Source organism: Prionailurus bengalensis, chromosome C1 (genome assembly GCF_016509475.1).
Source record: "Prionailurus bengalensis isolate Pbe53 chromosome C1, Fcat_Pben_1.1_paternal_pri, whole genome shotgun sequence".
In the NCBI taxonomy this organism is placed as follows: Eukaryota; Metazoa; Chordata; class Mammalia; order Carnivora; family Felidae; genus Prionailurus; species Prionailurus bengalensis.
This window is the reverse complement of record NC_057345.1, coordinates 15,361,477-15,384,995: the sequence shown is the minus strand read 5'-3', so window position 1 is coordinate 15,384,995 and position 23,519 is coordinate 15,361,477. Positions and strand designations below refer to the sequence as shown.

Genomic DNA, 23,519 nt, shown 5'->3' with positions numbered 1-23,519 from the left:
CAGAATGCATTTATGAAGGAAATGGTCAGGAATTTGGAATTTAAAAAGTATCTTTTCGGGCATATTTCAAAGTAAGTGGAAAAATATCCTCTCCCAGCAGTCAGGAGACTTAAGAGTCTCAGCCCTGCCAGTATTATTTCAAAGTTTCACCCAGTGGAAGTTCTTTTTAATGCTCAGTTTTTCTCATTGTAAACAAGAGCTTCATATTAAATGAGAACTGAATTCCCTTTAAGATCTTCATACGTTTTAGGGGCACCTGGGTGGCTCAGTCAAGTGTTCGATTTCGGCTCAGGTCATGATCTCATGGTTCGTGAGTTCGGGCTCTACGTCAGGCTCTGTGCAGACGGCTCAGAGCCTGGAGCCTGCTTCAGATTCTGTGTCTACCTGTCTCTCTGCCCTCCCCTGCTCATGCTCTGTCTGTCTCTCTCAAAAATAAACGTTAAAAAAAAATGTACAAAAAAAAAAATGAGAACCACTTAGTAAAAAAAAAAAGTCTTCATAAGTTTTAGAAACTAATTCAGAGGAGCCAATTCTTATTATGAAAATCTTTTGTATTCTGTATTTTTGAATTTAAAGTTAGGTAGACTTTTACACTGTTTTATTTTTTATCTTTGAAGAAAATATCAGGAGTTTGTTATTTGCATTATCTTAAACAAAACAAAAATGTTTTCTACTTATTGCTTAATTGTAGTTAAACATTTGCTTCTTAACTCAGTTAATTTTTGTAGATTTGAGCTAAATTACAAAATAAGGAGACCAGGCTGGCACTGATTATCAGGTTCAACATCTAGGCCTTCTCATTTTTTTCTCTTGATGTCACTGTGTGACTCCTAAGCTATGTTCACAGTAATTAGTGAGAAGGCGTGGTCAGAATATTGCCCAAGAAGTGGAGTGATAAATGTTTTCTGCCTGCTTTTCCTGGAAATTTCTTTTGGCTCCTCTTTCTTCTGGGAGATCGACTCAGTCATGTTTTGTAGTGGACTGAGAATGGTGAAGGTGTATGATCCACTGGTTCGAGTCTTCATTGTCTCTTGAAATTCTAAGCAAAGGACTTCTCCATTGAGGTATGGTGATTGGTCGTGCTGCTGCTGCTGCTTCTTTTTTTCATTTTATTAAGTTTTAAATTTTAATTTCAGTATGGTTAACACAGTGTTTTATTAGTTTCAGGTGTACAGTGTAGTGATTCAGCAATTCTGTACATTGCTCAATGCTCATCATGGTAAGTGTACCATGATATTTCTTTTAAACACTACAATTTTCGTGATTACTAAAGAGTGAGTTTTGAACAACTCTTCACTTTATCCAACTTCCAGACTTCAATTTCCTTTCAGAGGTCTTGTTTTATTACAGAAAATGTCTCATGTTGCTTTGCAGTTCTTGACTAATTATTTCAGGCTTTACAACTGCTTTTTCTTTATTATTAAGATAAATAATGATTTTATTTACTGTGTGCAAGCTTTTTTTTTTTTTCTGTCATGAAGCAAATAAAATCTGATTTGATAGCTATGACAGCCTTGCTGATAACCAGGATAAAATAGAGAAAGCTGTCAAAATTTTTATCACATTTCGTTATTGAAATAAAGGAGTATTGAATTTTCATAAAAAAGGAAAGCAAAGCAAAATTTGTTGTGTTTTACTCCCTTTCTCCCATGGAACACATTGTGGCTATCTAAGGAAGTATTTTTTGAAATGAGTGGTGTTTTGAAGCTGCATCCCTGGCACATAGGGGGATTTGATGTGGGTTCAGAAATCTGCAGTACTGACTCTATTGAGGGGGCCCTCCTGGTGCCAAATTGTTTGGTTTTTTCCCCCTCCAGTTGGTTATATGTGTGCTTAAAAATGTATACCTTGTTGAAAACCTCGTCACATATTGTCTTTAAAACACTTTGTCAATTAACATGCCTTTACAGATGTCATTAGTATAAAAGTTACAAGGACCTATAAAATATCCACATCATTTATGTTTGTGGTTTCATCTGGTATATGCTAAATAATTGTGGTAAGCTTTTTTCTTCTAATCGTTGAGGTTTATTTTAATATTGTCATAATTGATTAGAGAACTTCACCTGTTCTGTCATTTTTTGTTTTTATTAATAAAACAGTTGCAACCATCTTTATAAGGCAGGAGTTCACCAAATATTTTCCTGTCAGGGGAATTTGATTTTTTATGCAGTCTTGTAACTTACCATGAAACATGCCTAAAGTAATTTTTATATGCTTGATTATACTTTTCATTGCATAGAGAAAAATCCCAGTGATTTTCTTTCAAAGTTTCTTTGGTTAGTTATTTCTAAATGTTGCAGCAAGGATGATAGGTAAGTTGTAATTATTATTCAGACTTTCCTCACCCTAAACTCCCATATTGTAGATTCTGTTTGGCAGATCTATAAGATGAGAACTTGTATTTTGAAATATTAAAGTATAAAGAGTGAAAGTTTTAAAATCCTACATTAAGTCAACATTGTTTTAGAAAGCCAAAGAATTTTGAAAGAATCAGTCTGTAAAAACTGGTTGTGATTTTATACACATTTCTTCTGTTGTCTTTGATACAGGCTCCAGTTTTATTGATGATGTTCATTTTTATATAAACTTTGTTAGGGAGGAAAAAGTTTAGGATTATCTCTTTACATGTAGAGTTGCTTCTCTGGATACATCTTGTGAGCCTCCACTGCTATGGCCGGCTGCTGCCACCGCTGCCTCCTCCGTCGCCGCCGCCACCGCCACCGCCTCCCCTCCCCCCCCCCCTCCTCCTCCTCCTCCTCCTTCTCCTTCTCCTCTTCTTCTTTTTTTTTTTTTTTTTAATTTTTTTTTTTTTTCAACGTTTATTTATTTTTGGGACAGAGAGAGACAGAGCATGAACGGGGGAGGGGCAGAGAGAGAGGGAGACACAGAATCGGAAACAGGCTCCAGGCTCTGAGCCATCAGCCCAGAGCCCGACGCGGGGCTCGAACTCACGGACTGCGAGATCGTGACCTGGCTGAAGTCGGACGCTTAACCGACTGCGCCACCCAGGCGCCCCTCCTCCTCTTCTTCTTATTTGAGGATAGTTGACACACAATGTTACAATAGTTTCAGATGTACAATATAGTGATTCAGCAACCCTGTACCTTATACCGTGCTCACAAGTGTAGCTACCATCTGCCACCATATAAGGCTATTACAGTCCCACTCACTGCATTCGCTATGGTGTACCATTTATTCCTGTGACTTAATTCATTCCATAACTGGAAGCGTACCTGTGTCTCTCTCCTACTCCTCTTCACCCATTTCCCCTGTTTGTCTACCCCCCCCTTCCCTTTGGCAACCATCAGTTTGTTCTTTGTATTTATAAGTCTGATTCTGCTTTTTCTTGATTTCTATGGCTACCACTCATCTGTTTTAATAGGTAGTGAATTCTCTCAGCATTTTCCTTGTAAGTTCACCCCTATGGAGTTTGACATTTCATTTGTTTCTCATGCTTTTAGGAGAGTCACTTTATTGCCATCAATCTATTTTTTACCCAGCTGTGACATTCAGATTTTTTGGATTTTTATGGTTCTGAAATTGCAACTTCAACTCAGCTACAGAAATTAGCATATGCCAATAAATTTTGGGGTGGGAAATTGAACAAGTAAATTGTACAGAAAGTCAGGAAGTGGAGCAGCCTGACAATTCAATCCAAAGTGCTTATGATATTTGCCCCAGAAATTCATATTCCATCTGTCTTAGTCTGCTTGGGCTGTTATAACAAAATACCAGAGACTGGGTGGCTTAAACGGTGACATTCATTTCTCATATTTCTGGATGCTGGGAAGTCCAAGATCGGGGTACTGTCTGCTTTGGTTCGTTATGAGGTCCTTCTTGGGTTGCAGAAGTCCACCTTCTTGTTATGTTCTATTCGTGGCAGAGAGGGAGAGACATGTAAGCTCTCTGGTGTCTCTTGTAAAGGCGCTACTCCTACTCCCATCATGAGGCTCCACATCCCCATGACCTTATGTAAACCTAATTGTCTCTCAAAGGCCCTGTCTCCAAATATTACCATATTGGGGTATAGGGTTTCAATATATGAATTTTAGGGGATTAGTGAGGGAGATGCTCAACTCCATCCATGGCACTATTTATGTGATTCAGAGAGCTTTGGGGGAAGTGGGCAGATAAGACTACAGGAGAAAGGTCAGCAGAAGGGGTAAGTACCATAGAGATATAGAGTATTGTCCTGAGTTTAATCATACAGATGGGTACATGTGTTTATACATGATTAATGGCAGGGGAGAAGTTCAATTTGCGAGCAATGGAAAAAGCGAGAGAAGCTTAGGTGGCCCTTGAATGACACAGGTTTGAACTGTGTATAGGTAGACCTTTTTTTTTTTTTTTTTTTTTTTTAATAAATACGGCATAGTACTGTATATGTGTTTTCCTTACAATTTTCTTTTCTCTAGCTTACTTTATTATTATTATTTTAGAGAATGCAAGCAGAGGAGGAGAGTGGCAGAGGGGGAGAGAGAATCTTAAGCAGGCTCCTTACTGAGCCAAATTTGTTCAACCAAATGAGCCACCCAGGCACCCCTCTATCTTACTTTATTCTAAGAATACAGTATAATACATGTAACATACAAAATACATGTTTATCCAATGTATATGTCATTGGTGAGGCTTCTGGTCAACAGTAGGCTGTTTAGTGGTTAAGTTTTCAGGGAATCAAAAGTTGTATGTAGATTTTCAACTGTGAGGGAAGGTCAGTGCCCCTAATCCCTGAGTTCTTCAAGGGTCAGCTGTATTTGTTTTGTCAAGGATCAGATTAAATTCATTTGAAGTGTTTTGCTAACTACAAAGTATAGTGTATAAAAAGCTAGCATCTTTATAGAACTAAAAATTGTGAATTTCAATGACTCAACAGTCAGCGAAAAGCAGACAACACATGTAGTGTAGCTTTGCAGTAATTTTAAATTCTGTCAATGAAGGGCACCTGGGTTGCTCAGTCATTTGAGTGTCTGACTCTTGATTTGACTCAGGTCATGATCCCAGGGTCGTGGGATAGAACCCTGCATTGCACTCCATGTTAATCATGGAGCATGCTTGGGATTCCATCTCTTTCCCTCTGCCTGTCTTTTCCCCTCAAGTGCATACCGTGTCTCTCTAAGATAAAATAAAAATTTTAAAAATACAATCAATGAATAGTGAAGGAAAGGTTAAGTTACAGTTAAAGCAAGTAGAATCAAGTAACTATGAGCAATGAATATATATTGATATATGAAATGACTCCTAAAAATAAAATGTCATAATTTACTTACCAAAGTAACACATTTTTTCCCTCAGTGCATAAATGTATTTACTATTTCTTTTTCTCACGTGTCCACTCACGCTGAAAGTTAGCTGAGAAGAAGAGATAAATCTGATTTTAAATTTAAAAAAAATTTTTTTAATGTTTATTTAGTTTTGAGAGAGAGATAAAGCATGAACAGGGGAGGAACAGAGAGAGAGAGGGAGACACAGAATCCAAAGCACGCTCTAGGTTCTGAGCTGTCAGCACAGAGCCCAATGCCGGGCTCGAACTTACAAACTACAAGATCATGACCTGAGGTGAAGTTGGACGCTCAAACGACTGAGCCACCCAGGTGCCCCTGATTTCATACTGTTTTATTTATTTATTTATTTATTTATTTATTTTTAATGTTTATTTCTGAGACGGAGAGACACAGAGCATGAGTTGGGGAGGGGCAGAGAGAGAGGGAGACACAGAATCAGAAGCAGGCTCCAGGCTCCAGGCTGTCAGCACAACAGAGCCCGACGCGGGGCTTGAACTCACAAACTGTGACACCATGACCTGAGCCGAAGCTGGTTGCTCAACCGACTGAGCCACCCAGGTGCCCCTCAAACTTTTTTTAAACAAAGATTTTAAGCAAACTTTAAAGCTGCTTGTTTATTTATGTATATGTGTATGTACGTACATGTGTAAGTAATCTCTGTATCCAACGTGGGGCTCAAACTCATGACCCTGAGATCAGGAGTCACATACTCCTCCTACTGAGCCAGCCAGGCATCCCTGATTTTAAACTTTTTATCAGTTGATGTACCCTTATTATTATTATTATTATTATTATTATTATGAATCATAAACTCTCAAACTATCTGAATTCTCCCTTTCTTATAGGGTATGTTTTCTGTTTGCCCAGCATGTTGTTTCATAGGCACCTAAGTAGGTGATATATAGAAAAAAAAAATATGTTGGGAATACTTTGTTATACTTCACAGACAAAATCTCTTTAGTTTCCTGCCAGTGATACTCTACTTTCACATACTGCACTGTATTATTATGTTTTTAAAGTTTATTTATTTATTTTGAGAGAGAGAGAGAGAGGGCGAGGGTGAGCACGAATGAGGGAGGGGCAGAGAGCGAGAATACCCAAACAGGCTCTACACTGGCAGTATAGAGCCAGATGCAGGGCTTGAACCCACAAACTGTGAGATAATGATCTGAGCCGAAATTCAAGAGTCGGACGTCTAACTGATTGAGGCACCCAAGTGCCCCCTCAATTCTTACTCTTGATCACCATTAAAATGCCTACCTTCTTTTACAGTTTATTTCCTAAATTTAGACCTGCCTGTTTAGTGCAGTTAACAACACAACAACCGAAATTGTTTAGCAGTACAGCTGTTAATATTTTGTCAGGGGAAAGAAAACGGTTGTACTAAGTATTTCAAATAGAGGGGATTTAATACATCGATTTCATATGCCAGCTGATTGATAGTCAAGAGGATGCTGAGGCAATCCGGAGATTAATAACCACAGGAAGCAACGAACATCCCTAATGCTGAAGAAATGAGAGAGAAGTGGTGGTGTTGCCAGACCTAGGAACTTGGAGGAAGGGTCTTTTGGGACTGTTGCTTACACTTCTGAGAAGGGAGTTTGGTCCTTGGATAACAGAAACTAGGTACGAGAACTAGATGAGGCTGAGGCCGGTACTTCGAATATCAAGTGTGCATACTGCTGCTGGCATTCTAATGGCTTTGAGAGGCTCTGATCTGAATGGAGCTGGTGTCTGGAGCAATGGAGGTAAAAGCAGCTTCCTACTTAGAGGGTAGGTTAGTGGTGAAAGACAATAGGTAAGTAACTGGCACATACAATGGTAAAAGGATACATAATTTCCTTACTAATAAAGAATAAGATGGAACCAGTAAACTCCAAGGATTCTTTTTTTTTTTTTTTGAAGGAGAGAGAGAGAGAGAGAGAGAAAGAGAAAGAGAAAGAAAGAGTGAGTGAGTGGGGGAGGGATAGAGAAAGAGGGAGAGAGAGAGAATCCCAAGCAGTCTCCGCACTTGTCAGTGCAGAGCCCAACGCAGGGCTCAAATCCACGAACCAAACTGTGAGATGATGACTTGAGCTAACGCCGTCAGGAGTTGGACACTCAACCAACTGAGCCACCCAGGTGCCCTTAAACCCCAGCGAATTTAGTAAATGTATGAAAGATGATAATGCCAAGTAAATGTGATAACATAGTAGGACTGTGAAATATGTTAGTCACTATATAATAATAATGAAGTTAAATTCCTCTATTAAACAGTGATTCAGATTGGTCAAAAACCAAAATTTAGGTATATGCATTTAAACATGATGCAGAAAGATTGAAAACAAATGTATGGAACCATTAATAGGAAAATGCTAATGAAAGGAACACAGACTTAAGCGACCTTTACAAGTCAACATAGAATTCAAGGCCAAAAACTGTGGGAGAGAAATAATTCGTATAGTGCAAGATTCAATTTCTAGAAGATGTAACATCATGAACTCTTATTTTCTTAATTTGTTGAGAATATAAGGCAAATGTAAAATGAAATGATCAGATCCATAATTAATCTGTGTGGGAGAGTGACATCTCAGAGAAGTGGACAGACCCGCAAGTATAATCATGGAGATCAGGTGTTCATAAACTATGGACTAGGGGCAAAAGCTGGCCCCTCTCCTGTTTTTGGTACGTAAAGGTTTACTAGAACCCAACCGTAGTAATTTATTTATGAGTTTTGTTTTTGTGCTACAGCTGCAGAGTTGAATAGTTGCTAGAGATTGTATGGGCTGCAAAGCCTAAAATATTTACTGGCTGGACCTTTGTAAAAAAAAAATTTGCCAACCTCTCACATAGATGAGCACACTTAAGCTCTAAAGATCAGCTGGTGAAAATTTGGGTTTTGTGGGTCGTATAGTCTTTTGCTTATTATTCTGTTCCCACTCTTTTCCCTTTCTTCTCTCCCCTTCTCTTCTGTCAGTCCCCTCATCACCCTTTTTCCTGGCTCCCCTCCTCCACCTTCTCCTTTTCCCTTTAAATATGTAGAAATCTTGTTTAGCTGTCCTTTCAAAAAAAAAGCGCCAAGGCCATAGTTTGTCAATTTCTGATATAGCTAAATCACACAAATAGTAAAGTTGTTTTTATTTAAATCGATATAGCTTTACACATATATAAATTTTATATATATATGTATGTCAGCGAAAAATAAATATATGGATGAGAAATTTTGGACATAGTTAATCATGAAAAAATGAGGGTATCAGTGACTTGAACATCATAAATATCAAACTTTAATAATATGTAGGTAACTTTTTATTGATTCAACTAAAATAGAAGATTTAAAAACCAACTGATTATTTATTTTTTTAATGTTTTTATTTATTTTTGAGACAGAGACAGAGCATGAGCAGGGGAGGGGCAGAGAGAGGGGGAGACACAGAATCTGAAGCAGGCTCCAGGCTCCCCGCTGTCAGCACAGAGCCCGACGCGGGGCTCGAACTCACAGTGTGAGATCATGACCTGAGCCAACGTCTCATGTTCAACCGACTGAGCCACCCAGGTGCCCCCCCAACTGATAATTTAAATGAAATAATTTTAAATTTTTTAAAACACCTTTTGTTAACATGCTTTTTATTTTTATTTTCTCAAATACTTAAGGGGCATTTACAAAATTTGATCATGTTAGGCTAAGAGAAAACACCTTTTGTTAACATGCTTTTTAGTTTTATTTTCTCAAATACTTAAGGGGCATTTACAAAATTTGATCATGTTAGGCTAAGAGAAAAATGTTAAATTTAAATCATATTTACATCCTTTCCTGAATATGTGACAGAATTAGAGCTTAATAACAAAAGAATAGCAAAATCTAAGTTATGTGTTTAAGCTAAAACTCTGAATAATTATTTTAACATAATTGTTGTTTAAAACAATTTTTTTTTTTTATGATTGTTTATTTTTGAGAGAGAGACACAGTGTGAACAGGGGAGGAGCAGAGAGAAAGGGAGACACAGAATCCAAAGCAGGCTCCAAGCTCTGCGCTGTCAGCACAAAGCCTGATGCAGGGCTCAAACTCAGAACCCACGAGCTCATGACCTGAGCCAAAGTTGGACACTCAACTGACTGAGCCATCCAGCTCCCCCCCGCCCCGCCCCAATAATTATTGTTTTTTAAAAAAGTGTATCAGGGGGCTCCTGGGTGGCTCAATCGGTTGAGCATCCACCTTCACCTCAGTTCATGGTCTCATGGTTTCTCAGTTCAAGCCCTGCATCAGGCTCGCTGCTGTCAGTCCAGAGCCTGCTTTGGATCCTCTGTCCCCTCTCTCTTTGTCCCTCTCCCACTCACACTCTCTCTCTCTCAAAAAAATAAAGAAACGTTTAAAAAAAATAAAAAAGCCTATAAGAATTAGAATTTGTTTTAGTTGAACATAATTTTACACTTCACATAATCTTAATATAATGTAGGAGTAGATAACAAAATCTGTTTATTTGGAAATTTTAAAATCTCTTGAATTAAAGATAAAACCAAAACAGAATGCTGTCTTTTGAAATGACAAATACCACTTTGTATAAGATTTTGTGAATCTTACTCATAAGCTTGATATGTTATTCAGAGGAAAATGTATAGCCTTAAAGGCATATAGAAGATAGAAAAATTGAAAATAAATGGGTATGCCTGGGTGGCTCAGTTAAGCGTCGGACTCTTGATTTCAGACCAGATTCCTGGGTTCGAGCCCTATGTCTGGCTCTGTGGCTCTGTGCTGATGGTACGGAGCCTGCTTAGGTTTCTAGCTCTCTCCTCTCTCTGCCATTTCCCCACTTGTACTTTCTGTCTTTCTCTCAAAATAAATAAATTGAAAAAAAAAAGAAAGAAAAATTAAATAAATGATCTGAGTGGAAGATTGCTATATTGTACTTTGGGGGACTGTAAGTTTTCTTTAATGCATACCTATTCTTAGTGTACTTCTTGTTATGATGGTGTTGATTGTAAATACAGCTATAAATTGCCATAGTGCATTATCTGTTTTAATACAGAACTTTTGTGTAGTAACTGCCTTTCCTTATAATGATTTCCAGCTTTGAATTGGCCACCTTTTATCTGCTGTCATTTAGAATATGCTTTTGAGTTTAACAAACTTGATAATGGGTTCAGAAAATGTGTGTGTGTGTGTGTGTGTGTGTGTGTGTGTGTGTGCGCGCGCGTGCGTGTTAGAGAGAGAGAGAGAGAGAATATGTTTGCATGTCACTAAGGATTAGTGATATTGAATATCTTTGCATGTGCTTATTGGCCATTTGTATATATTCTTTGGAGAAATGTCCATTCAAGTCCTTTGCCCATTTTTTAATTGTTTTGTGTTGTTGCTGTTGAGTTACAGGAGTTCTTTATATGTTCTAGATCTCACTTCCTTATCAGATATATGCAGTCCTCAATTGCCTTTTCATACTGTTGATAGTGCCCTTTGCACAGAAATTTTGAATTTTGATTAAGCCTAATTTATCTGTTTTTTCTCTTGTTGCCTGTGTCTTTGGTGCCATAATGAAGAAGACGTTGGCAAACCAGTTATTTTGTTAAACTAAATGTAGACTATTGAATTTCGTAGTAACTTTAAAATTTTTACGTATATAGAGATTTTGTCCTTTGGGAAAACAGTAGCAGGTTTAGAGAAAAAGGTCTTGGGTTACCAAGAGGAAAGGTAGGTTTAGAAGGAATGATAGATACACTTACTAGTGTATGAGTAACAGGTGCCAATAACAACTTCATTGGAGTGAGAACAATCACTAAAAATCCAGCTGCTTATGTTCAAAAAGACATAGAAGAATTCCAAGGCCTGTTAATAGAGTTCATAGAGTATATTAAGGTTCATGTTGGGAGTTAGGGAAGTTGGATACCGAAGTGATGACTCAGAAGCCAGCTGGCTTATTTACATAAGCATTTGGCAACTTTTAAGAAGGGAGGGAAGTGGCAGAAAAACTGGCAGCTAGCCAGTAGGCCAAGAAAATAAGTATCAGGAACCTAGATTATCTCTGCTTTTGAGAGTGATTATCTTTTAGCTTTTATAAAAGTGAAGTTAGGAAGATAGAAAACCAAAAGAGGGAAAAAAAAAACCCCACGTTTGAAATGCATACTAGAAAAGGGGAATATAAAACTTTGTACAATTTGCAGAAAAGGTAAAAGTTTTTTAAAGCCGGTTATATATAAAAGGCATCCTTCTTTGAATCTTAGTTTGACTTACTCCAAAAGCCTTAAGAAATGCAGATTTCTTGAAGAGTGGGTATTTCTAGAGGGTCTTTGAAAAAGACTGTCTTTCACTCGAAGCTGTTGCAACAACAGGCTCTAAAAGTAGATCTAATGCTGTAGGAATCAGAATAAAAAATTCTCCAAAATTTCAGTTCTTTTTTTTTTTTTAATATTTATTTTTGAGCGAGAGCGCAAGAGAGACTGCATGCCTGCGTGTGTGATTGAGGGTGGGGTGAGAGATAGGATCTGAAGCTGGCTCGGTGCTGACAGCAGAGAGCCTGATGCAAGGCTCAAACTCTCGAACCACTCACTACAACTACATCATGACTTGAGCTGAAATCCAGAGTCAGACGCTTAACTGACTGAGCCACCCAGGTGCCCCCCAAATTTCAGTTCCTTAGCAGATACGGACAGTGGTAGGAAAGCCTGACTGTGGAAACATTTAGAAATAATTTTCACTAAAAGCTGTCCTTCCTAATATAGTTTGAATTATAACGGTATGAACTCGTATTTATTGTGTACTCCTCTTATCAGATTATTTGAAGATAATATCTTGGTGATAGATTACTCTATAGGCTAGAGTTTTCAGAGCATTTCTTAATTCACTTTATTTATTTTATCATTACAAGAACACTATAAGATGGATGTGATCATTCCTGTTTTATATGCTGGAAGAGTGGAGTGGGGAAAAATGAAATGGTTTGCTTCAGGTACCTTAGGTAGCATTGGTAAGGGACCAGGTCAGTGTCCTCAGGTCCCAACTCTTGGCCTTCTTCCTTGTTTTCTCCTAATTCCCTTTAGTATTTTATTTTAGGTTTAGTTTAACAAACTGAGCTTTCATAAATACTTCGGGAATACAGCCACCACTTACAACTTTATTTTTATCAAATAGTAAAAACAGTCACCCAAACAACTTAAATTTGCTGCAAACGTGGGGCTTTAAAAAATTCAGCCACACAATATTTAAGCTTCTGATTCTTAAATGTAGAGCTGTACATCTAGATCTGGAATTCAAGAAGTTAGTGGAGGAGGAGGTAGTCCTGAGAAGCAGCAGGACCTAGAGTGAAGATTCTGTCCAGTGTGACGAATGAAGAGAATCAGGACTCTGGCTAGAAATGTTTTAGATGAAAAAGTAGGAGAAGATATCAGAAACTAAATGAAGATGGGAGGAATGGAGGGAGAAAAGTAGTAGAGATGTAGAAAGTACAGGAAGTGTAACGAATAGCTGACACAGATGTTACAAGCACAGAGGCAGCAGTACACAGATTGTAGAATGCCTTTGCTGCCTGGGAACTCAGTGATATCTCCTGGATAGACGGGTGCTTTTAGCCCAGTAACCTGGGGGAGCTGGTACTGAGTTGTCATGCTGTATAGGGAAAAGCTGAACTTGGAACAGTACAGCTACTGTTGTGGGAAAGCAGGTAGCCTGTCAGATCTAGGTATATTGTGAAAGCCATTCTGTCATGAGTCCGTCAGTGGAAGGTGACAAGCCATAGCATTTAAATGTTGATCTAAGTGTAAAGAATACAGAAATAGTGTTAAATTCAGACATTGTTTTCTGTTGCACATAATGTCCCACTGCTCAGAAATGAGAAGAGTTATCAGTGGTTCTCATCCTGGCTGCCATTAGAACCTTCTGATGCCTGGGTCCCATTCTTCAGAGATTTGCATTTAATTGCTTGGGATGGGGCCCAGGTAATTGCAGTGTGAGACCAAAGCCGTGGAACAGGAAATACCCCTGCCTAAATGAGACTTCTTAGGTCTTCTTTGCTGGGAGCAGCTTTCAGTGAAAGGAACACTTTTAGATGACAGAAACATAATGAATTGGGCTATTTCTTAATTTAAGGATGGTGGCTTTGAGAAACCATTTCTATCTAGTGTCTATAGGAAACTGTTAATAACTTCATACTGGTAATATACTTTGCATCACGGTCTGTATTCAAATAGTTTTTACAGTATTGATAACGTATTCTGATTTATTTTGATGAGAGGGCAAAATTCTGTTCTGACAGGTGTTGTATAATTGACTCTTGTAATACAAGCAGAGTAAGAGCACATTGGTTGCAGGTGCTTTTGGCTTCAGTACAATCAAATCTTCCTGGATTTAAAGCTGCAGTACAGTTGTTTTCAAATTTTAAATGACAAGACTCCTTGTCTTGTATAATTAGTACAGTCGTCTGAACCATAAGTAAGTCCTTAAATCTTTGGTGGATGAAAATAGCCCTAAATGAAGTTTTCCAGAGGTGTCACTTTGCGGCTGTTTGCGTGGTGCTTTAAAATTTTTTTTTTTTTTCAACGTTTATTTATTTTTGGGACAGAGAGAGACAGAGCATGAACGGGGGAGGGGCAGAGAGAGAGGGAGACACAGAATCGGAAACAGGCTCCAGGCTCTGAGCCATCAGCCCAGAGCCCGACGCGGGGCTCGAACTCACGGACCGCAAGATCGTGACCTGGCTGAAGTCGGAGGCTTAACCGACTGCGCCACCCAGGCGCCCCTGCGTGGTGCTTTAATTGGCTAAACAGACCAGCTTTTTCCTGACTGATACTGTTAACTTTTTTGTACAATTCAGCAAAAGTTTTCTTTTATAGGTACAAAACTAAGTAAAAAAGAGTCTGATATTCTGTTGTTGTATCTTTAGAGAGCTTGCTCTGAGGAAGGTTTATTTTGAGGAAGTGTCTGGGAATTTTTTCTTAATATTCCAGCTGTACTGTTGTCATGAATTAAATAATTAAGATTGGATTCCTAAACTGGAAAAGTCCTTGATCAGGATACCATGACAGGGATTTAGGGTTTTAAAAACCAGTTCAGTAACATATTGAATATAGTATTCATTTCCTTTTCTGAGCAAGTGATTTCATTTTCTGGCCTGAATATTAAACATAATCAAACAAATTATTACTTTTATAAATAAATGATTATTAATTAATAATAAATTATTTAATATTATTAAACATAATATTAAACAAATAAGCTTTTATATTGAGTCATGGTGGTTAGGTACAAAGATATACTGTCTCTGAGTAACTGATTTTATATGTTAAGGTATTTAAAGAAATGTAATATGAGAAGTTAAGGGTCATTATTTTTTGCGCTGATTATTTCAGTTTACAGAATATGGTGTGAAATCAGTTTGTCAAAATCGTCTCTTGGTAGAGTTCTGTTTATTATGGTAAATACTTCTAGTATTTGGTTAATAGGAATACTGGCAAGAAAGTGTAGCCGTTAGATGGATGTTGAATAATACAGAGTACACTTCAATGTGTGTAGGGTAATGCTCATTAAAGATCTATTTTTGAGGTAAGAAAGAGTGATTGGATCGTGTGAATGCAGAATGAGACACGTATTATGACTTAATGAACAGTTGAATTGCCTAAAACATTCGTTTAAAAATGTCCAAAAGCCGCAATTAAGGAAGAGCAGTGTTTGTGGGAGGTAGCATTTAAAATAGATTCCTTTAAATTTTCTAACAATCATGTGTCTGATGTTGAGAAGAGATTCCGTTCAGAGGTGATTACTCTCTGCTGGAGCATTTCTGAAGAGTCCTCGAGGATAGCCCACCAGTTGAACAGTGATCGAGTCCTAGCAAGATTTTCTCTATCAGTGGAACTTAAAAAAAAGAGATTGATCCTGTTCTCTTCCCATATTTTTTTCTGAGGCAAGGAGCTCCACCCCCACATCCACACTATAAACCACAGGAGCAAATTCTCAGTTTGCTGAGTGACCTGAGCTGAAGTTGGACACTCAAGTGAAGTTTTTTGTTTTAGTGTGTGTGCTGCCGAAGCGAGCACAAATGAAGTTTCTTTTTAAAAACACAGACCTGGTTATGAATCCCAGTTCTACCTCTTATTAATTATGATAACTTGTGGGGTGCCTAGGTGGTTCAGTCAGTTAAGCGTCTGACTCTTGGTTTCAGGTCAGGTCATGATCTCACGGTTTGTGGGACTGAGCCCTGTGTCGTCAGGCTCTGTGCTGACAGTGTAGAGCCTGCTTGAGATTGTCTCTCCTTCTCTCTCTTTGCCCCTGTGAATCTCTCCCCAGTAAATAGATAAACTTAAAAAAAATTATAAGAACTTGGATGTTAAACCTCCCTCCAAATGGAACTTCTTGGTTTTCCCAGGACTATACAAATTATGTTTATATTATATGTAGTCTGTTAAGTGTGCCACACGCAGCATTGTCTAAAACAAACAATGTATATAACTTTAATCTAAAATGACTTTAGGGGCGGGGTGCTTGAGTGGCTCAGTTGGTTAAGCTTCGACCTGGTTGACCTTGGCTCAGGTCGTATTCTCATGGTTCATGAGTTTGAGCCCCTTATCAGGCTCTGTGCAGACAGTTCAGAGCCTGGGGCCTGCTTCAGATTCTGTGTCATCCTCTCTCCCTGCATTCCCCCACTCATTTTCTGTCTGTCGGTCTTTCAAAATAAATACACATTTAAAAAAATTTTTTTTAAAGACTTTAGGGGCTCCTGGGTAGCTCAGTAGGTTGAGTGTTGAACTCTTGTTTTCAGCTCAGGTCATGATCTCGTGGTTTGTGGGTTCAAGCCCCATGCTGGGCTTGGGGCTGGCCGCGTGGAGCCTGCTTGGGGTTCTCTCTCTCTCTCTCTCTCTCTCTCTCTCTCTCTCTCTCTCTCTGCCCCTCCCCCGCTCGTGCTCTCTCTCAAAATAAATAAAAATTTTAAAAATAATTAAAAAAAGACTTTATTCCTATGAAGAATTGCTAACCATTTTCTGAGCTTTCAGTGAGTCGTAATTACTCATACAGATCATGATAACAAATATAATAATGAAAATGTTTGAAATACTGTAATATCAAAAAGTGACACAGAGACACAAAGTGAGCATAAGCACTGTTAGACTTGCTTGATGCACACTGCCACAAACCTTCTGTTTACAAAAAAAAAAGCAGTATTTGCCAAGTTCAGTAATGTGAAGGGCAATAAAACAAAGTGTGCCTGCCCCACAACACAGGCTGGTGTGAGAGTTCAGTCGAATGATGAACGTAGAGCCCCTGAAATCCCAGTAAGTGTACGTTGGCATCTCCTATGCTACGATAGTTTTGGAGTATTTAACGTTGTTTTTTAAATTTGTTTTTATTTACCCACTCTTGTGGGTTTTTTTTTTTAACGTTTTTATTTAAATTCCAGTTAGTTAACATATAGTGTTTTATTAGTTTCAGGTGTACAATATAGGTATTTAATACTTCCATATATCACCTGGTATATATGACATCGTGTGCTGTCCTTCATCCCCATCACCTGTTTCTCCCCCCCCCACCCCCCCCCACCCCCCGCCCTTGCCTCTGGGAACCATCTGGGACTTTTTCTAACCCCTTTAGTATCATCTCATAACTGTTCATCAGTGCTGAAAATCAGTCCTTGCTACATAGGCACTTATATCATTAAATATTGTTGTCTTATATTGTAAAAGAGTTTATTAGTTTGACTATTTTTTATTTGACTATATTATTTATTTCCCCAGCAGAATTGTTTTAAAAAAAAACAAAAACAAACACAACTTACACCTCAGGCAAAGCTGATATTTAAAGTGGTTTAGAAATCCCAGGGTAACTCCTCAAAATGCCATGGTGATGACCTTGATATTACCTACAAACATAGGTTCATCTGTGAACTTTTCCAGAAATCATTTAGCAGTGTTAACTGTCAGGCAAACATTACAGCACAGGAAAAGGAAAAATTCTGTCCTAGTAGCACATCTGTTATTTGCTTTGAGAAGCAATCCTCTTTGCATTATGATGTGTTTGGGAAAAAGTCCAAGTGCACAGTTCTGGTTTATGTGTGCTCTGTTTTATTTTGTGAAGAGTATTATGGCCTCTCACTGGTTCTTTACGGTCTTCTCTTTCTGCTGTTCGTTCAGTGGTCTGTAGAATCCTTAGCAAAAGAAATTAAAAGTGGTATCTGATCTATTGTTCAGTCTTTTATTAGAATTAACTCTTTTATAGGGTTCGAGATGAAAAAATTTGAAAATCATACCTGAAATGATGACATGGCATTTCTGTAAAGTTTATCTGTTTTCTCCCTTATTGTAAATCAGTATCATAAAACATCTATTGTAACAGATGAAATGTTTTCCTAACTACATCAACATCAAGGCAAGAATTGTTTTGCCTCAAGACAGGAATGGGAGAAGTGGGGTGGTTGTGCCTGGGTGGCTCAGTCAGTTAAGCGTCCCACTCTTGATTTTGGCTCAGGTCATGATCTCACAGTTTGTGGATTTGAGCTCCTCATTGGATTCTGCCCCGACAGTGTGGTGCCTCCTTGGGATTCTCTCTCTCGCGCTCTCTCTCTCTCTGCCCCTCCTCCACTCATGAGCTTTCTCTCTCTCTCTCTCTCTCTCTCTCTCTCTCTCTCTCTCAAAATAAATAAACTTTAAAAAAAAGTGGTGTAGAGGAGAGATGATACACTATTTATTAGTATTTGGGAAGATTAGTTGTATATATACTGTTTTCGCCAAAGGTTCATTCAGATTTATCCCAAGTCATCTATTAGAGCCATCCTTTGGATTTAGACAGACTTTGATTTATAACATATGTATTTTTTTAATGCTTATTTATTTTTGAGAGAGTGCGAGTAGGGGAAGATCTTTGCATGACTCTATTATCTTCCTGGATTTTTATGAGAATGAAAAATTGGAGGAAATTAAATTTTTTACAGGACAATGCCTGTGCCCAGTGTTATGGCTATAAGACAATGTTAGAGGTGACTTAAGATACAGGAGTCCATATAGCTTATTGTGGTAAATAGGATCTATGTGGTTTGAGTTCTCTTTGAAACTTTTTTTTTTTTTTTTAACATTTATTTTGAGAGAGGGAGAGAGAAAGAGAGACAGAGTATGAGTGAGGTAGGGGCAGAGAGAGAGGGAGACACAAATTGAAGCAGGCTCCAGGCTCTGAGCTCTCCATATAGAGCCCGACATGGGGCTTGAACTCACATACAGGGAGATCATGACCTGAGCTGTTGTGGGACACTTAACCAACTGAGCCACTCAAGAGCCCCTCTTGAAAGCTTTTTTAATGTTTATTATGTGTTTTGAGAGAGGGAGGGAGAGGGAGAGGGAGAGGGAGAGGGAGGGAGAGAGAGAGATAGAGAGAGAGAGAGAGAGAGAGAGAGAGAGAATGAATGAATCCCAAGAAGGCTTCATGCTGTTAGCGTGGATCCCATCTGGGGGCTCAAACTCAGAAACCATGAGATCATGACCTGAGCCAAACTCAAGAGTTGAACACTTAATCAACTGAACCACCCAGGTCCCTTCTTTTTTAAACATTTTTCTTTTTTTTAAGTTTATTTATTTATTTTGAGAGAGTGTGGGTGAGCAGGGGAGGGGTAGAAAGAGAGGGAGAGGGAGAGGGAGAGGGAGAATCCCAGGCAGGCTCTGGGTGGTCGGTGTGCAAAGCCCAATGTGGGGCTCACTCTTGTAACTGTGAGATCATGACCAGAGGCAAAATCAAGAGTTGGACGCTTCACCGACTGAGCCACCCAGGCGCTCCTAAACCTTTTTAAAAGCTGTTTTATTGACTATATGGCCTTCTACTTACCAGAGTTTACTATTAAGATGATGTGGTTGAGTAAATAGCAAAATTTTCTTAGTAAGCCATTCTTCCCACAAATATATGGATGCCAGATATTTGCATAGTTCATACCGTGTGCTAGGCACAAATGGTTGTTTTTGGAAAAGGTCATCTTGCAAAGTTAAAGCAAGATATTTTCCTTACAAACTTCCAACTCTGTATTTAAGCCACTTATTTCTGAGATGATTAAATATGCCAAGGTTTATGTGACTTAAATATTCCAAAATTTACATCACTATTCTTTAAGGTCCAGAATAGGCCTAGAATCAGGAAACTTGCTGTCTACTATTTATTTGCTTATCTGCTTATAATTTTATTCCATAGCAGAGTGCCTGTAGAGTCTCTGCTAGTGAACCTGCTGGGAATGTCCTGTTATCAGGTTTCTTCCTTACCACCCTTTCCATGAATTCTCACCCTCCCTCTGTCTCCTTACTCTCTGAAATTTAGGTAACTTACTTTCCTAGGAATCCTTCAAGTGGATCTTACTTGTTTTCTTATATTCTTCATATTTTGGGAGGCAGGCTTAATGAGCACTGTTCTGACCCTTCACTACTCTCTCTGGGTCCTTGCCCTTGACATGTGCAGTAAATGCATATACTGCTCTCTTATTGATACCACCCCTAATTGTGCTAGGCAGATTTCCCTATTTGAGGATTTTAGTATTTGGTTCAGAATTTACTTGTCCACTTTGCTTTCTGCCATCTACCTTGAAGACTTCTAGAATTCATTTTTGGCCTTTACAACCATTGCTGTGGACTCTTGGATTCAGCCTCCCTTTTTTCACTTCCTCAGAGCAACCATATGTGGATACATATAGAACAACCCATATGAAAAAGTCTGGACCTGCATTGTCCAATATGATAGCCACTAGAGCCACCTGGGGCTTTTGAGCACAGGAAACAGCTAGTGCAAATTGAGAAGTGCTAGAAATTATAAAATAAACCAAATGTCTCAGTTTTTATAATGCATACAGGTTGAAATTATGGGTATATTTGGTTAAATAACATATTACTAAGATTAATTTTGCCAGTTTATTTGTAGTTTTTCTAATGTGGCTACCAGAAAATTTTAAATTACTCATATGGATTGTATTTCTGTTGAAGAGGACCAGTCTAGATCTGGTCTGTGCCTAGAATTTTTCTGGTTCTAAGTTTTTGAAAATCTTAAATTTCTCTGAGCATAGCCTTCATCTTCTGCCTTTCCCTGTTCAGTTTTATTTGCCACCTACAACCCTTAAATTCTGTTAATCCCTTTTGATTCTGTGTGACAAGCCCATCCTTTTGTTTAGTCTTGATCCTATCATTAATCATTAATCCCTAGGTCCCTTTCTTTTCTTAGTTTCTTTTTTTTGCCAATCCCCATCCCTGAGTCAACCTAACTTATCAGGTGTTTTCCTCTATTCTGGCCCCCAGGATGTAGGGTTCTGCTGTAGAAATTCAAATACCTGTGTTGATGGAATTTATAAAAAATTTATATTAGTACAGCTGGACTAACCTAGACTAAGGTGTCAGTTAGCCGATCTGTAATCCTTTACTCATCCCTAACTGACTTGCAGTTCCATCCGGCACTGTGCATTTATCCGCACTTTGCCGCCAACATCCGGAATAGTACATATGTGCCGTATAGCTCCAGACGTTATGCGTTGTGGAAGCCCAGCCTCACCATTTCTAATCCTTCTGCTTACTTTTGTTTAAGTCCCTACTGTTTGAAAAGTTATTATGAAATACATAATCTTATAAGAGAGTTAATATAACATGTTCAGTTTGAAAGTACAGTAAGAAAATAACTGACCACCACTTACCCGAAGAAGTCAATTACCAGTATGCTTGAAGCTCTCATGTACTTCTCCTTTCTCCCTACAGGTAACCATTATTCTGAATTTTATTGTAATTGATATTTGTTTCACCACTTGTGTTTGTTTCCTTCTACTTCATGGGTGTCTGCAGAATGAAGTTCACATTCTGATTTAGCCATTTATATATGTGACCTTGGTCAAGTTACTTTATTTCCTCTGAACCTCTTTTCCTTTTTCCTCTTCTTCTTTTTAAAAAAAATTTTTAATGTTTATTCATTTTTGAGAGATGGAAAGAGACAGTACCCGAGTGGGGGAGGGGCAGAGAGCGAGGGAGACACAGAAACCGAAGCAGGCTCCAGGCTCTGAGCTGTCAGCACAGAGCCCGATGTGGGGCTTGAACTGTCAAACTGGAAGATCATGACCTGAGCTGAAGTCTGACACTTAACCAGCTGAGACCCGCAGGTGCCCCCCCCCCCCACCTTTTTTTGGTCAACTCTACCCTCAGTATGGGGTTGGAACTCACAACCCTACTATAGTCACCTGCTGAGCCATCCAGGTACCCCTTTTCTTATTTTTACAATCATTTACTTCATAGAGGTTGTGTATAATTAGTTAGATATGTGCCTGGTAGTAAATAGACTCTCAGTAAAGGGAGCAGAGGTCCCACCTTTTCAGAAGCTCTATCTTTTTAGTTCCTCTTTCAAGTATGTTTATTTCAAGTTGTTTTCTGTCATTTGGTCTTGTATTATCCTAGGTGATCTCATCCCCTCTGTTTGCAAGGACTGTTTGTTGGTTTTATTCTGCTGATTCCTAGATCCCTCTCTGTAGATGACTTTGCTCTGTATGTGTCTAATTGGTTTCTCTGCATTTGTACCTGAGGGTTTCTTCAACAGTTAAAACTCAACATAATACAATTGAATTTCATCATTTTTTCATCGAAAGAGGGAGGAAACAGCTAATGAAAAGAAAGACATTAAGTGAAAATAACCTTGGTGTGTTTGAGGGAAATAAATATGAACAGTGTGCCTCGAGAGTAAGGGGATATGAGGTGAGGTCCAAGGGGTCGCCTGGGACCCAGTCATTTTTGGCTTTATAAGCATCCTTAGCTACCCATCCTCAAATCTTAGAATGTCAACTTCCTTACCTATTATATCTAGTTGCTGAAAGTCATGCTATTTCAGTGTACTAATTATCTCTCAGATCTGCCTCCTTTGTCTTGATTCCTTGTGCGAGGCCAGATCCTTAATCATCGTGTACGTAGGTAGACTCTTGCAGCAGTTTTGTATCTCTGACGCAGATCTCTTCTCCAGGACTCGTTACTGTTGCAATCGTTCTTTTTATTTAACAGATCCAATGATACCGCTCCTGGGGTTCCTTTCAAGGTAAACTCCTTACTTATCTTGACACATCTTTTCAGTCTGGCCCAATCTAATTCTGTGGCTTCCTGCCTCACCTGCCACTATGCTCTGGCATTACTGACCTGTTTCAGGGTTCAGCAGATAAGCCCTGCTTTCCCAAGACTTCATGCTTGTGTTCTACTCATTGTTTTGCCTCCGCATGGTACCCCTTTTCCTCCTGTGGCTGATTGACTGTTACCTGTGAAGGCTCTCTGGAATCTTCTCCAGGGAAGGAATTAATGTTTTTGCTTTGCTTCTTGACCTGGTATTCACACGCCTTATAACATTTTTTATATTCTCTTACAGTTGAGTTAGGTAACTTACAAACTCCTTGAGTATAGGAACCATGTCTTCTTTACCTTTATTTCTGGGATTCCAGTTGATGCTGAATAAAAAATTGTCAAATTGCTACATTTTAAATAATGCATGGTTTGAGGGTTTATTTATTTCATTCCAATTGGAGTGAAATGCTTTTGTGTGTTTAATGGTTTCCATTGATGGTACTACTAATTAGAATCGGCAGAGGAAAGAAAATCTGAAGTAGTTTTGCCCTTGAGGCCTTGTTATTTTCAAGAAGAGTCAAGAACTTAAAATACTTCACTTAAGGATGCTTCCAAAAGAAAACCTAAGGTATGTGTTGGCAAGTTCAACATAAGCACAAGCTATATGGATTGCGCAGTGTTCGTTGCCTTCTCCCCCCAGTCTCCTAGAGAGACATGTTTTTCTCCAAAATAGCCCTGACCTAATTGATTTGAAGCTTGCTAGCCTAATTAGCCTCCTGTTTTTGCCTGTCTTTGTTTTTGTATTGTCAGGAGCACTTGGTGTATTGGTTGCGGTGGAGATAGGACCATGTGATTCCTAAAATGAGCTTTATCGTATCAGGGAACTGTAACTTATTAGTGGGAATGGGAGAAGACACCAAGTGTTGTGGTAAGACAGAAATTTCCATGGAGTTCCTGGGAGCAGGAAGATTTTTGGTGGGTGACTCAGCTGTTTTCTACGCCTGTCTCATGTGACTGAGAGTGCATGACGTCTGTTTATTCTCGGCAGAGTAAGTATGAGAGGAGTCACATTACACAGCAGGCACAATGTTTACTTAACCAGCTCTGTGATGATCTAAAAATAGCTTATGGGGATTTTTGTTTTCTTACTGCATTTGGCATCTTAAGACAGAAAAATCATAATGCAGACCCAATGGCAAGGGCTTTTTCTTATAGATAATTTTGAATAAATTGTTGGCCAGT

At 38.7% G+C, this 23,519-nt stretch overlaps 1 protein-coding gene across 47 annotated transcripts in view; it reads left to right on the top strand.

Moving 5' to 3' along the window:
* EIF4G3 (eukaryotic translation initiation factor 4 gamma 3) overlaps positions 1 to 23,519 on the top strand; it is a 315,357-nt gene that overhangs the window by 118,437 nt on the left and 173,401 nt on the right. For 2 of the 47 annotated variants that reach the window (XM_043574003.1, XM_043574000.1), the window contains exon 1: positions 23,308 to 23,326. The exons of 43 other annotated variants lie outside the window; for them this stretch is intronic. The gene's annotated coding sequence lies outside the window, so the exon portion shown is untranslated. Of the gene's footprint in view, positions 1 to 23,305; positions 23,327 to 23,519 lie in introns of those variants that run through there. 2 more of the 47 variants (XM_043574004.1, XM_043574002.1) reach the window with 2 other exon arrangements.